General features: G+C 41.8%; 1 long non-coding RNA gene across 1 annotated transcript in view; it reads left to right on the top strand.

Moving 5' to 3' along the window:
- Positions 1-3,567, top strand: part of LOC117981122 (uncharacterized) — a 313,442-nt gene extending 309,875 nt beyond the window's left edge. The window contains exon 5 of the long non-coding RNA XR_004672658.3: positions 3,444-3,567. This is a non-coding gene — a long non-coding RNA (uncharacterized LOC117981122). The remainder of the gene's footprint in view (positions 1-3,443) is intronic.
- The last annotated feature ends 8,937 nt before the right edge of the window (positions 3,568-12,504 follow it).

The raw sequence follows: 12,504 nt of genomic DNA, 5'->3' as shown, positions 1-12,504 counted from the left end.
AGAGAGGACATGATCAGAGAAGACCCAGTGTAGATGAAGGAGCTCCTGAGATAAATGGTACTGTTTCTCATTTCCATGGAACAGGACTGGCCATCCCCTCAGCCTTCCTATAGGAAGTCTCTGTCTCCTTATTTCCTGAGCTATAGAGGATGACTGGATGTCTCCATGTTCCACCCTTCCCAGTCCACCCATATTCATTGCTGTTGGATTTGCTCTAACCTTAGAGAAAGCAAAAAGTTTCCAGAAATTTCTCCCAGTCTCCAATGGGTATCTGAGTCATGCAAAGCTGTGGCTAGATTTTTCTCAGCTATTCATTTGTTTATTCATTCATTTATTCACTCAACATCTGAGCATCTGTTACCTGCAAGGCTTAGTGTTAGGTTCTGTCCTTGTTCTAATCTTGTCACTGTCACTTTCATATAATCAGAGACACGGTGTGTGCCTCTAGAGAACTGCTGTTCTAATGGGGAAGCTCTGACAGGCACCAGAGATGGACTCCAGGATGGCAAGTCCTGAGAGAGACCATTTGGCTCTGCACGTCTGCACGTGCTTACCCAGCCATGCACGTTTCCTCTTCCCGTTCATGCTCAAGGAAGCCTGTCTGAAATCCAACCAAGACTGTTTGGTGAGGCCTGGCCTCCCCTCCTAACCAGAAAACACGCCCTTCACTCATTTCAGAAAAAAAAAAATAAAAAAGCCAATCTTATAATTGGCTTTGCATTGCAGGCATACTTGTGAGGGGCGCAAATAAGAAAACATTTAAAATATTTGATCTATTTTGGGCGAGGTTCTGTAGCTTTGGCCTAGCCGACTGTCATCTGAGAGGCAAGAAGCTAGAGATTTCTCTTGGGGGATAGACTATTTTTAAGATCGGAAAAATATTTTTAAAGAGATTGCTGCGTCTGGCGGTAACTGAGGAGAAATGGCTGTTTGGACTAAGCAAACTGTGTGATATAGATGCGTCTAACCACTGATCAAGCTCTGCTGAGGTTTGATGGATTTATGTCACACACACGCATGCACACACACACACAGAGACAGAGAGAGAGAGAGTGTGTGTACACGAGGGAGAACTGAAATATCTTTGCAGCTTTGCGGTCTGGTCCCTTTCTGAACCCTCACTGGGCCTTTCAGCTTCATTTCACCTCACGCTGCTTCCTGCTCTTTCGTCTCTCTGTTGGTCCCTCCTCTCTGTCTGTAAACATGTCCAAGGGTTGGGGTGAAAATACCTTTGACTGACTCTTGTTTCTTTTAGCTCCAGTCTTCTCTTTCCTCTTAGTGTCAAATTTCTCCAAATGATTAGTTTATGAAGCAGCCCCTCCCCGTTCTTTGTCCATGACCTCAGCTCTTGATCCATGGCCATTTTGTCTTCAGCCTCCCTTCCTCCCTCCCTGTCTGCCCGCCACGATCCCTAACTCCTCTTGCTTCTGTCTTCGTCTTTGGTGGCTCCTGATGCCAGTGTCTAGCCTATCGTCCTATCTCTCTGGCCTCTTGACATTTTCTTCTTGTGCTTTCTTTTCCCTAAACATGGGCATCCTCCCAGGTCCAGGCTTGATCTCTCCCCTAGAAACCAATAATACCTACTTCACAGGACAGAAGTAAGAATTAAATGAAATAAAATGCATATGAAGCTGCTTTGCGAACTAACTGCTTATTTACTTACACACAATAAACATCTATGAAGTAGCTTCTCTGTACTAAAACTTTTCTCAGTCGTGATGTATTAGGCCATTCTAGCATTGCTAAAAACACCTGAGACTGGGCAATTTATAAAGAAAAGAGGAGGCCGGGTGCGGTGGCTCATGCCTGTAATCCCAGCACTTTGGGAGGCTGAGGGAGGTGGATCACCCGAGGTCAGGAGTTCGAGACTAGCCTGGCCAACATGGTGAAACTTCATCTCTACTAAAAGTACAAGAATTAGCTGGGTGTGGTGGCCTGTAGTCCCAGCTACATGGGAGGCTGAGGCAGGAGAATCGGTTGAACCCAGGAGGCAGAGGTTGCAGTGAGCCAAGATCGTGCCACTACACTCCAGCCTGGGTGACAGAGTGAGACTCCCTCTCAAAAAAAAAAGAAAAGAAAAGAAAAGAAAAGAGGTTTAAGGGGCTCATGGTTCTGCAGGCTTTATAGGAAGCATGGTACCAGCACCTGCCCACCTTCTGGTGAAGCCTCAGGAATCTTTCAATCATGATGGAAGGCAAAGCAGGAGCAGGTGCTTCACATGGTGAAAACAGGAGCTAGCTAGAGAGAGAGAGAGAAAGAGAGAGAGAGAGGTGCCATACACTTTTAAACAGCCAGATATTGTGAGAACTCACTCACTATCCTGAGGACAGCACTAAGAAGATGGTGCTAAATCATTCATGAGAAATCCATCCCCATGATCCAATCACTTTTAAGGGCAGGACCAAGAAGATGGTGCTAAATCATTCATGAGAAATCCATCACCACGATCCAATCACCTTTGAGGGCAGCACCAAGAAGATGGTGCTAAATCATTCATGAGAAATCCATCACCACGATCCAATCACCTTTGAGGGCAGCACCAAGAAGATGGTGCTAAACCATTCATGAGAAATCCATCCCCATGATCCGATCACCTCCTACCAGGCCCCACCTCCAATACTGCAGATTACAATTCAACATGAGATTTGGGTGGGGACAAATATTCAAACGATATCACCTGGGAATACATTGATAACTGTATGAGACACTGTACCTGCCCTTCTCATAAAAGGGGTTTGCCTTTTGCTGGCAGATGTACATGGAATCGCATAAGTGCAGTAGTGGGGCAGGTGTCCCACAAAAATTCTGTGCAGTGGGGATTATGTCAGGCAACCAAGGAGGAAGAGGTCATTCCTATCTTACTAGGGTTTAAAAAAAAACTCATTTGTTCTCATGTTGTTAACAATTAGCTCTTGTGATAACAAATAATATGCATATTTATACCCTGAACTTTTCTTTCTTTCTTTTTTTTTTCCGAGACGGAGTCTTGCTCTGTCATCCAGGCTGGAGTACAGTGGCACAATCTCAGCTCACTGCAACCTCTGCCCCCGGGCTTAAGCAATTATCCTGCCTCAGCCTCCAGAGTAACTGGGATTACAGGCGTGCACCACCACACTTGGCTAATTTTTGTATTTTTAGTAGAGACAGGGTTTCACCATGTTGGCCAGGCTGCTCTCAAACTCCTGACCTCATGATCCACCCACCTCAGCCTTCCAAAATGCTGGGATCAGAGGCGTGAGCCACCGCGCCCAGCCTGAACTTTGTTTTCATTGCAAATTAATGCACTTACTCAGACACCTTCAATATCATCTTACTACCAATAAGATAAAGTTAAGGCTTGGCTGAGCATTTTAGGGGAATCAATAATCATCCCTCTGCTTGCTTTTCCTACAATTCCCTGCACAAACTTCTACTTTCTCCCTCTCTTATCTCCTTGGCACCAGCCCCACATCATGTAGTGCACCTCCTGCCTCAGTGACTTCAGTCTTGGTGCTTCTCCCGCTTCACATTTGCCCACTCTGGCTCCAGACCCACATGAAACCTGCCTCTAAAATCCCAGCACCCAGCTCACACCCTTTCTCGGACAACTTGCAATCCAAGAAGTGAGGTCAGACTCTCATTTTCTCTTTATCATTTACTGACTTGAATTATTTGATTTGATTGTATTTAAGTATATCCATCCTGTTTCCCTAACTAGATTAACAACTAATTAATTAATAGTTGAGTGATAGCTAATGAATAACTAATTAATCAATGAATAATTGACAAATATTTCTTGAGTGCCTGTTATGTGTTACTCTATTAAGCCCTAATGCCATTGTGGTGAACAAGGCAAACACAATTTTAAAAAATCAAGTCTATATCATAAAATCATCAGCCATATACCATCCCTACCTATATTTCTCTTTTTTTCTGTTTTTCTCTACTGCCTTTCTGAGCCAGAATTTAAAAATGCAAACAAAATATGAAGGTACCTTGACAAAATTATTTATATTCAACTTGTACACAAACCCAGAACCAAATCTGAGAATGCAAGTTGGTGCCTGGGGAATGGTGAGTGTGGATTTGGGTCCAGGCCAGGAGCCCTGGAGTCTGGTTGTTTGTTGCTACCCTAATTAAGAGGTGCAGGTGTCTGGAAAGGGGAGCTAATGATACAGTCCTCCCACATGCCCAGGAATGCCAGGCATACCACACACAGAACTACCCTTGTATGGACTTTGGGGACACTTTGTTACATGTATCTTCTCGAAGGCAGAGAAGTAGTAGCCATAATAATAACAAACACCTAAGTATGGCTAAGGGCTTATTTAGAAACTAGAGTGCCAATTAGCTAAGTTAAAGTGGGAAATACTTTTTTTTTTTTTTTTTTGAGATGGAGTCTCGCCCTGTCACCCAGGCTGGAGTGCAATGGCACAATCTTGGCTCACTGCAACCTCTGCCTCCTGGGTTCCAACAATTCTCATGCCTCAGCCTCCTGAGTAGCTGGGATTACAGGTGCCTGCCACCACATCCAGCTAATTTTTGTATTTTTAGTAGAGACGGGGTTTCACCATGTTAGCCAGGCTGGTCTCAAACTCCTGACCTCGTGATCCACCCGCCTTAGCCTCCCAAAGTGCTGGGATTACAGACATGAACCATTGCGCCCAGCTAGTGGGAAATATATTCTGAGAGGGAAAACTCAGGTGGCCATTTATAACAACTCTTCTCTCCAGTGGACAGCCCCTCTCAGGACACAGAGAAAGAGGTGTTAGGGAAAGTTCTGACCGAGAACCTAAGAGGCTGGCCAGTCTGGAGAGTTGGCTCCAGCAATCTGTGGTGGCTGATAAATTGCCCCTCTTTAGGGATATTTCTGTCTGAAAAACTAAGCCCCATTGCTCGAAGAACTTCTTCTCCCTAAAATAATACCAGAGGATTACTCATATGTTCTTTTTGCTCAAACTCCAAAACACTTGCCTTCTCTTTGCCTGCCATTTACACTGCCTTCTTTCAAGTAATGGATCTCATGTTTATGTATTATGCTTAATTGAATATTTCCTGGTGTTTTATAGGAATCTATCTCCTTAGAAAGACTATCTCTAAATCTCAAAGTCACTTTGTTGAATAGTTAATTTCTGGGATGTTTTTATTTAAGTAGACTATTTACAATATGTGACTCTAGATAGACAGACTGAGAGATCGATTAGATAGACAGACAGATAAATAGTTAGATTAGATAGATAAATAGATAATAGGTAGATAGACGTATAGATAGATAGAGATATGGTCCTAGATCTAGATCTAGATCTAATTGAGCAAGTACTCATTTCTGTATCCCAGCGTCTGGTATAATATCACACAAAATGTTATGGGATGAATGAATTTTAGAGCATTTTAACTTCCTGATCTCATTTCCAAATTGTGGGATTCTTCTTACTTTCAGAACCCTATATAATTTGGATCTGTGTCCTGGCCCAAATCTCATGTCCAGTTGTAATCCCCAATGTTGGAGGTGGGGCCTGGTGGGAGGTGATTGGATCATGGGTGTGGATTTCCCCCTTGGTGCTGTTCTCGTCATAGTGAGTGAGTGCTCTCGAGATCTGTTTGTTTAAAAGTGTGTGGCATCTGCCTGCTGTCTGTCTCCCTCCTCCTCCAGCCATGTAAGATGGGGTTGCTTCCCCTTTGCCTTCCACCAGGGTTGTAAGTTTCCTGAAACCTCCCCAGAAGCCATGCAGATGTCAGCATCATGCTTCCTGTACAGCCAGTGAAACCGTGAGCCAATTAAACCTCTTTTCTTTATAAATTACCTAGTCTCTGGTATTTCTTTATAGTAATGTGAGAATGGACTAATACAGAACCCTTAGCTAGGAGGGCTTTTAGCAACTCTCCCAATCCAGAACTCTAACACTCCTCGCCTCCCATGGAGAAAACCCATGCTCGAGACTGCCCAAGTTCAAAGAGACCATTCGACATTATCTAGGCACTAGAGTCTAGAGCCATAGAATATATCTATTTAGGGCCAGATGCTCCCTTTACCAGGCTGGAGTGGCAAGGAGAGCTGGGACTACACTCACTTAGAAAAGAACCTGGCCATTTCTATTTTCTGCTTCCTCTTCATTTTGCTGGCTGGTGGGCTTTGGATCAGCCTTCTTCCTCAATGCAGTAATAAGGTCCAAGATTCAACTGAAGATTCAATTGTAGTCCAACTAAGATCAGTTGGAAGATACCCTGCATTTGGAGGCCAAGGCTACAGCCAATAGGAAAAGTGCTCTTTCGTCCAGTACTGGCCTCTGTACATATTTCTTCCCTTGGGAAACTCACAGAGAAGGTTGCCTGATGGTAGGGAGCCAAACTGGGGGTTCCCAGGTCCGTTCCTGCTAAATACTACCCTTTTAAGATGATTTATAAGCTGCAAAGACCTGATTGCAAATATTTCAAAAATAATAATAATAATACAAATAATGGTAAATGTCTATTGGCATTTTTCATCCAACGGGTTGTGCCACCCATACTATCATCACTTTTCTTTTCTATATCCCCATGAAGTTAATTGGCAAATGTTATAATGTTCACTTACAAGAAGCAAAGACAAGTTTAGAACCTGACCTCAGGACACAGGAAGAGTTCTAACACAGAAAGTGTGCAGATTACAAGTTAAGCAACTTGAGAAAGTCACTTAATCTCTCTGAGTTTTAGTTTTCTCACTTGTAAAGTAGCTGCCTCACAAGAGTTGATATGAAGATCAAAGAGATTAAGAAATGTGAACATGCTTTGTAAACTAAGAAGTAGTTAGCTATGTTATCAGCACAAAACTGAGATAAAACTCAAGTAACCTCCTGACTGCCAGTTTTATTTTTTTTAACTTTAAATTAATCGACTGCAAATTTTCCTTCTACGAGACCTTGAACCTCAGTAGATTATGGAGCAGTGGTTTCAGCAGCAGCCGCAGAACTTTTTCTGATACTTGTCATTCCAAAGAAATTGGTGAAATTCCACTGCGCGCAGAGAGGAAAACACTAAAGTTTTTTTCTTAAATGTCAGAACAGGATATCATTTGGAAAACTGGGTTGGAGCAGGGGGTTGGGGTTAGGGAGAAGTAAAAATAAAACTCCACGCAGAGCCAATTTTAGATGAAACTGTGGAGAAGGTAAAATTTGTTTTCAGAATTCTGTTTTTCTCACTTCTTATGTCCTAACGATTTATCTCTCACTGGTCACATGATACCCACCTTTCTTGGCATCATTTGTCTAGCATTTCTCCTTTTCACCATTCGCTGTTAAGCCTGACTATCCCCAGACCTGTTCTCTAAGAGGCCTCCTCTAAACTAGAACAACTAACGAAGCAGTACTGAGTTGCTAGTGCTCAACAACGTTTACTGTTTTGATCTGTCTGAAAAGACAGGGCACCTACATAATAATTCTGCACATATACCTCTAAACCTAAAACAAAAGTTAAAAAAGGAAGAAAGAAGAAAAAAAATTGCATTCTGGAACTTTGTTCTTTTGTTTCGTTTTGTTTTATTATTTTTATAACATCCTCTCATCTTCTCCCCACTGTAGGCAACCATCCTATTCTATTTCCTGTGTATTTTCTATATTGCATGTCTTCTTCCAAAGTTGTAAGTATTGCTTCATATGCATACATCTTTAATTTATGTAAATGCACTGTTGTATATATCATCCTTTTATTTTTCTCTCTAAATTCTATGTTTTTCAGACCAAAAACAAAAACACCATTTGCCCAAATAAAATCTTTCAATTCTTTAAACTCAAGAGAGATACTGTAATAGGAAAAACTTCAGTCAGTGTGCAAGTTATGATATAAAATATTTTGGAATCAAGGGACAGGGTCCTCTTAGCATCCTTCAATTTTCTGTCTCTCTTCTGCCTCTAATTTGTCACATATTCCAATACTATTACTTTGCTTAGGTTGTCATCATTGCTTATGTGATTTTATGCAATAAGCAGGTCTCCCTGCCTGCTCTGCCACTCCATCCCCAAACCCCACCCTCAATCCATTCTTCTGCAGCTAGAACTATGCAAGCAGGGTTATGCTACCTCCCTATTGAAAACTCATATTTGATGTCCTACCACACTCAGGGTACAATCCTATAAGTCCCTCTGTAATCTTGCCCTTCTATCTCTCAGACTTCATCTCCTACTGCTCCTGTGCTCTCTCCCTTTGCTCTAGCCAGAGTAGCCTCTGGTTGTTCCTGCAACACACTGAGCACCTGGTGATCCAGCCCTCCATCTTCTTTCCTCTGCCCAAACTTTCCCCTGCACATATCTTCATAATTTCTTCCTGCACTTCCTTAGATCCCTGCTGAATGCCACCACATCAAGGAGACCTCATTGACCCTATGTGAAAAGAGAATGAGAATGAGAACCATCCTGCCACATTGCTTATCGCCCACCTTGAGTTATTTTTCTTCTTGGCATTTATTGCCGCTTGACATACTGCATATTCAATTTGATTACTTGTTCATTGACTTTCCTCCGCCCATCATGAGAATGGAAGCTCCTTGAGGGCTCATTCTTTGTCTGTTTTATTTGTTGCTTTATCCCCAGCACTAGTTCTTGGCACATGGTGGGATGAATGGTTCATGGATAAAGGTTAGTCATCTACAAAGAACTTAAAAGGCCAGCCCTTAATAATTTAGCTCCTAGCCCTCTGTCCAGGGGCATCTTGGACATCCCTCCCGAATCTGCCTTCACCCCTGCACACACATGCGCACATTCACTCTCCACTCTAGCCAGATTAAACTGTTTTTCATTGTCCTGAATGTGCCTTGCTGCCTCTTGTCCTCAGGTTTTCACACATGCTGTTCTCTCTGCCGTGAGCACTGTTCCTCCGTATCTGTGTCCAGCTAGCTCCCCTCTGGCCTTCTAGGTAACCTTTATGACTGCCCAAGTCTGAGTTAAGAGCCCTCCTAGCCCCCACACAGTGAACTTCCAATGTAATTGTGCTCATTCTCCCCTATTGCAATCACCCTGTGACTTTTCAGTCTCTACCTTGCACTTAGACTTTTGAAGACAGAGACAGATCTATTTTTTTCTCATGAACTCTGCAGTGCCCAGAAGAGAGCCTCAGTAAATATTTGTGGAATGATTGGTCTCTTACTAGTATATTCTAGACTCTAGTTTGCTAGAGGGCATTGCCTGTAGGTTTAACTTGTTCTGAGTAGCTCTTTATAAACGTGATGGTCATGCATTTTGGGGCTGAAGTCTATATGGGGTCACAGTACACTAACTAGAAAGATCCACAGACTCTCCAAGGTGTTATTTTTACCTTTAGAAATAGCCACAGGGGAATAAATGCCTAATAATTGGCCTGTAGGAATTTTTAAACAACCTTGATTTGGAGAATTGCCATGTGCCAGGATTTCCATCAGCATAAAGGGGCCTAGGGCTGGGAAGGAAGGGTACAGATGTGGGTGCTGAGCTGAGTGACAGGTGTCTGCCTAGATCCTCTGAGCTATTCTCAGTGTATGTTCCCAGGAAGAGACTGTCAAGCCCTGTGTACATGCAGTTGTCTCACATGTTACTATGAGAATAGCAATAAGGGGAGTCTCCTTCCCAGCATCCCTTTGAGGAATAATAAGTAAATGTTACTTAAAAAATAAAACTGTTTCACAAAGTAAAACAGACTTTGGAGTAAAGAAACAGCCAGCCAGAATTCCACAGGGAGCTGGAAACTGTTCCACATTTTAACCATTCCCATCGTCTAATGGGTGGCAATTAGTAACTTCTCCACTGCTATGTTCTTGGAAACACACACACACACACACACACAGCCCCCAATGGGAGCTGCAGATATTTAAAAGAAAGGAGAGCTAACTTCACATGCTTATATCCCAAATGACCAGTTCACTTAAAGTTTAAATGTACATGAATTTTTCATTCATTTGCTAGTAATATGATTAATATGGTTGATTATACATGTTATAAATGTGTGTGCCTATATATTTATAAATGAAATATACTAGAGTCAACAGGCAGTCATCCCAGTTCTAAAATGAGATAGTTCAACAAGAAAGTCCCTAAAGTGTTTTCAGTTCTAACAATCCATAAGTCTTGGAGTTTTGACTTTAGCTTTGCATCATCTCACACAGGCTTTAGGAAAGAAGCATAGAGTTGCACACAACAGTCTGAATCAGCTAGCATCACCCGCACACTCAGCATGTGGAATGTACTTGTAGAAAGTTTCTGGGTGGGCCCACGTAAACTGTGTTTGCTATACTGAACAGAGTCCCTGTGCTCAGCTGGTTACAAGTTTGACTCAAGGTACGAGCCTTGCATTGTCATCAAATAGATGCTTGTGCAGAATCAATAATACCTGTGTGGATAAGCAAGCCATCCTCCTGTATAGCCATTCTGAAAGTTTTGCTGGACTCCTTTTATTTTTATTTTTTTAGACGGAGTCTAGCTTTGTCGCCCAGGCTGGAGTGCAGTGGTGTGATCTCTGCTCACTGCAACCTCTGCCTCCCGGGTTCAAGCAATTCTCCTGCCTCAGCCTCCCGAGTAGCTGGGATTACAGGCGCGCACCAACATGCCCGGCTAATTTTTGTATTTTTAGTAGAGACAGGGTTTCACCATGTTGGCCAGGCTGGTCTTGAATTCCTGATCTCGTGATCCACTCACCTCGGCCTCCCAAAGTGCTGGGATTACAGGCATGAGCCACCGCACCTGGCCTCCATATTTTTAAAATAGTCATACAGGAGACCATTTGAACTCTTGTAAGACAAACCCTGATAAGAACTCAGGCCTGGAAACTGCTAGAAGTCTCCAGGCTAATTACCTGAGTAACGTTTGCAGTCTGTGGAATGAGGTCTTCAAGGAATACAGACCTGCAAATTGTAAGCATCAACAAGCGAACATACAGGATAGACAGTAGGATCTATCTATAGGCAGAGCCAGGAGGATCTTTTTGGATAGAGAAACATAGAGAATGGAAGTGGGAGGTGGAAGGAGAACAGTACTGTGCACTGCACAACTCCAGGGGTCGTCATTCACATTCTAGTCTACGTAGGCTGTGCTCTCCAGAGAGAAGGGAGAGTAAAGTAAGTGCAGTTTTCATTCAGTTGCACCATATGGAAAGCCAATATGGAGAATAATGTTTATGCTTCAGGGGTTTATTTGATAGCCAATAACTAAACAACTAAGTGTCTCAGGCTTAACAAAAAGCCCAAGAAAAAAACTAAATTGACTCAAAATTTTCTGGCAAAGAAAGCAATTCATGCCAAGTTCTAATACCATATGCCTTAAAACAGCAAGAGCAAAACAGCTACTCTGAATGAAGCAAATCAGTAAAGTGCCTAAAAAGGAGCGTAAGTGGTGGTTTTCAAGTTACGCATAGCGCTACTTTCAGTCATTCTGCATATATTTATTCACTGACTACTATTTGTCAAACTGTGCTATTGGATGGCATTTAAGGTTCCTACAGGCCCATGGAAAAGCTCGTATTTATATTTTTGAACTCTTGTTCTAAATTATCAGTTTACTTAAAAGATATATGAATTAATTTTATTAATACACTATGAATCAAGTTATGAGTTTCAAGTCATAATAATATTCAGGAAGAAATAAAAACAAGTTGGCTGCTTCACTGGACACCAAGATCTGATCTAAGAATCATGCAGGTCCTCAATGTGGGAGCTTTAAAAGATAACAAAAGGGTTATTTAGACTGAGCCTCCTGTCAGAAGTGAGAACTCCATATAATTTATAATACATAGTTTATTATAACATCAAGTTATATACTATGAATTAAACTTAATATAGAGTAGATTTTTATTTAAACCCAAACTCTCACTAATAGATCATGATAACCCATGACTACTGTAGCTAAATGAATAATTTCTCCAAATATAATTTTAATCATAAGAACAGAATTCAGAGCCTCAAAATGGACCTATGAATATAGGAAAAAATGCCATATGATAGAGATAGTATTTAATTTTTGAATTTTTTAGTTTTCGTTTTTTTTTTAATTTTTAATTTTTTTTTTTTTTTTTGAAACAAAGTCTCACTCTTGTCCCCCAGGCTGGAGTGCAATGGTGCGATTTCGGCTCACTGAAACCTCCGCCTCCCAGGTTCAAGCAATTCTTCTGCCTCTCACCTGTAATCCCAGCACTTTGGGAGGCCGTGGCGGGTGGATCACCTGAGGTCAGGAGTTCAAGACGAGTCTGGCCAACATAGTGAAACCCTGTCTCTACTAAAAATACACAAATTAGCTGGGCATGGTGGTAGAGGTAGTATTTTAGGTAAGGGATGTCTTTTGGATGTCTATTCAATAATTTGTTGGTATTATTGGTTATCCATTTGGACAAAGATAATGTTTAGATCCCTATCTCACATCATCCACCAGTCATTTCCAGATAGATTAAATATATGAGCATAAAAAGTAAAACTATAAAAGAATCAGAGGAAATACAGGAAAATGTTTTACTTTGGGTAGGAAAGATTATCTTAAACAAGACTCAGAAGGCAAACAACACAAAGGAAAAGAACGATAAATATGACTAGAAAAA

This window comes from Pan paniscus, chromosome 6, assembly GCF_029289425.2.
Source record: "Pan paniscus chromosome 6, NHGRI_mPanPan1-v2.0_pri, whole genome shotgun sequence".
In the NCBI taxonomy this organism is placed as follows: Eukaryota; Metazoa; Chordata; class Mammalia; order Primates; family Hominidae; genus Pan; species Pan paniscus.
This window is presented reverse-complemented; position numbering and strand designations above follow the sequence as displayed.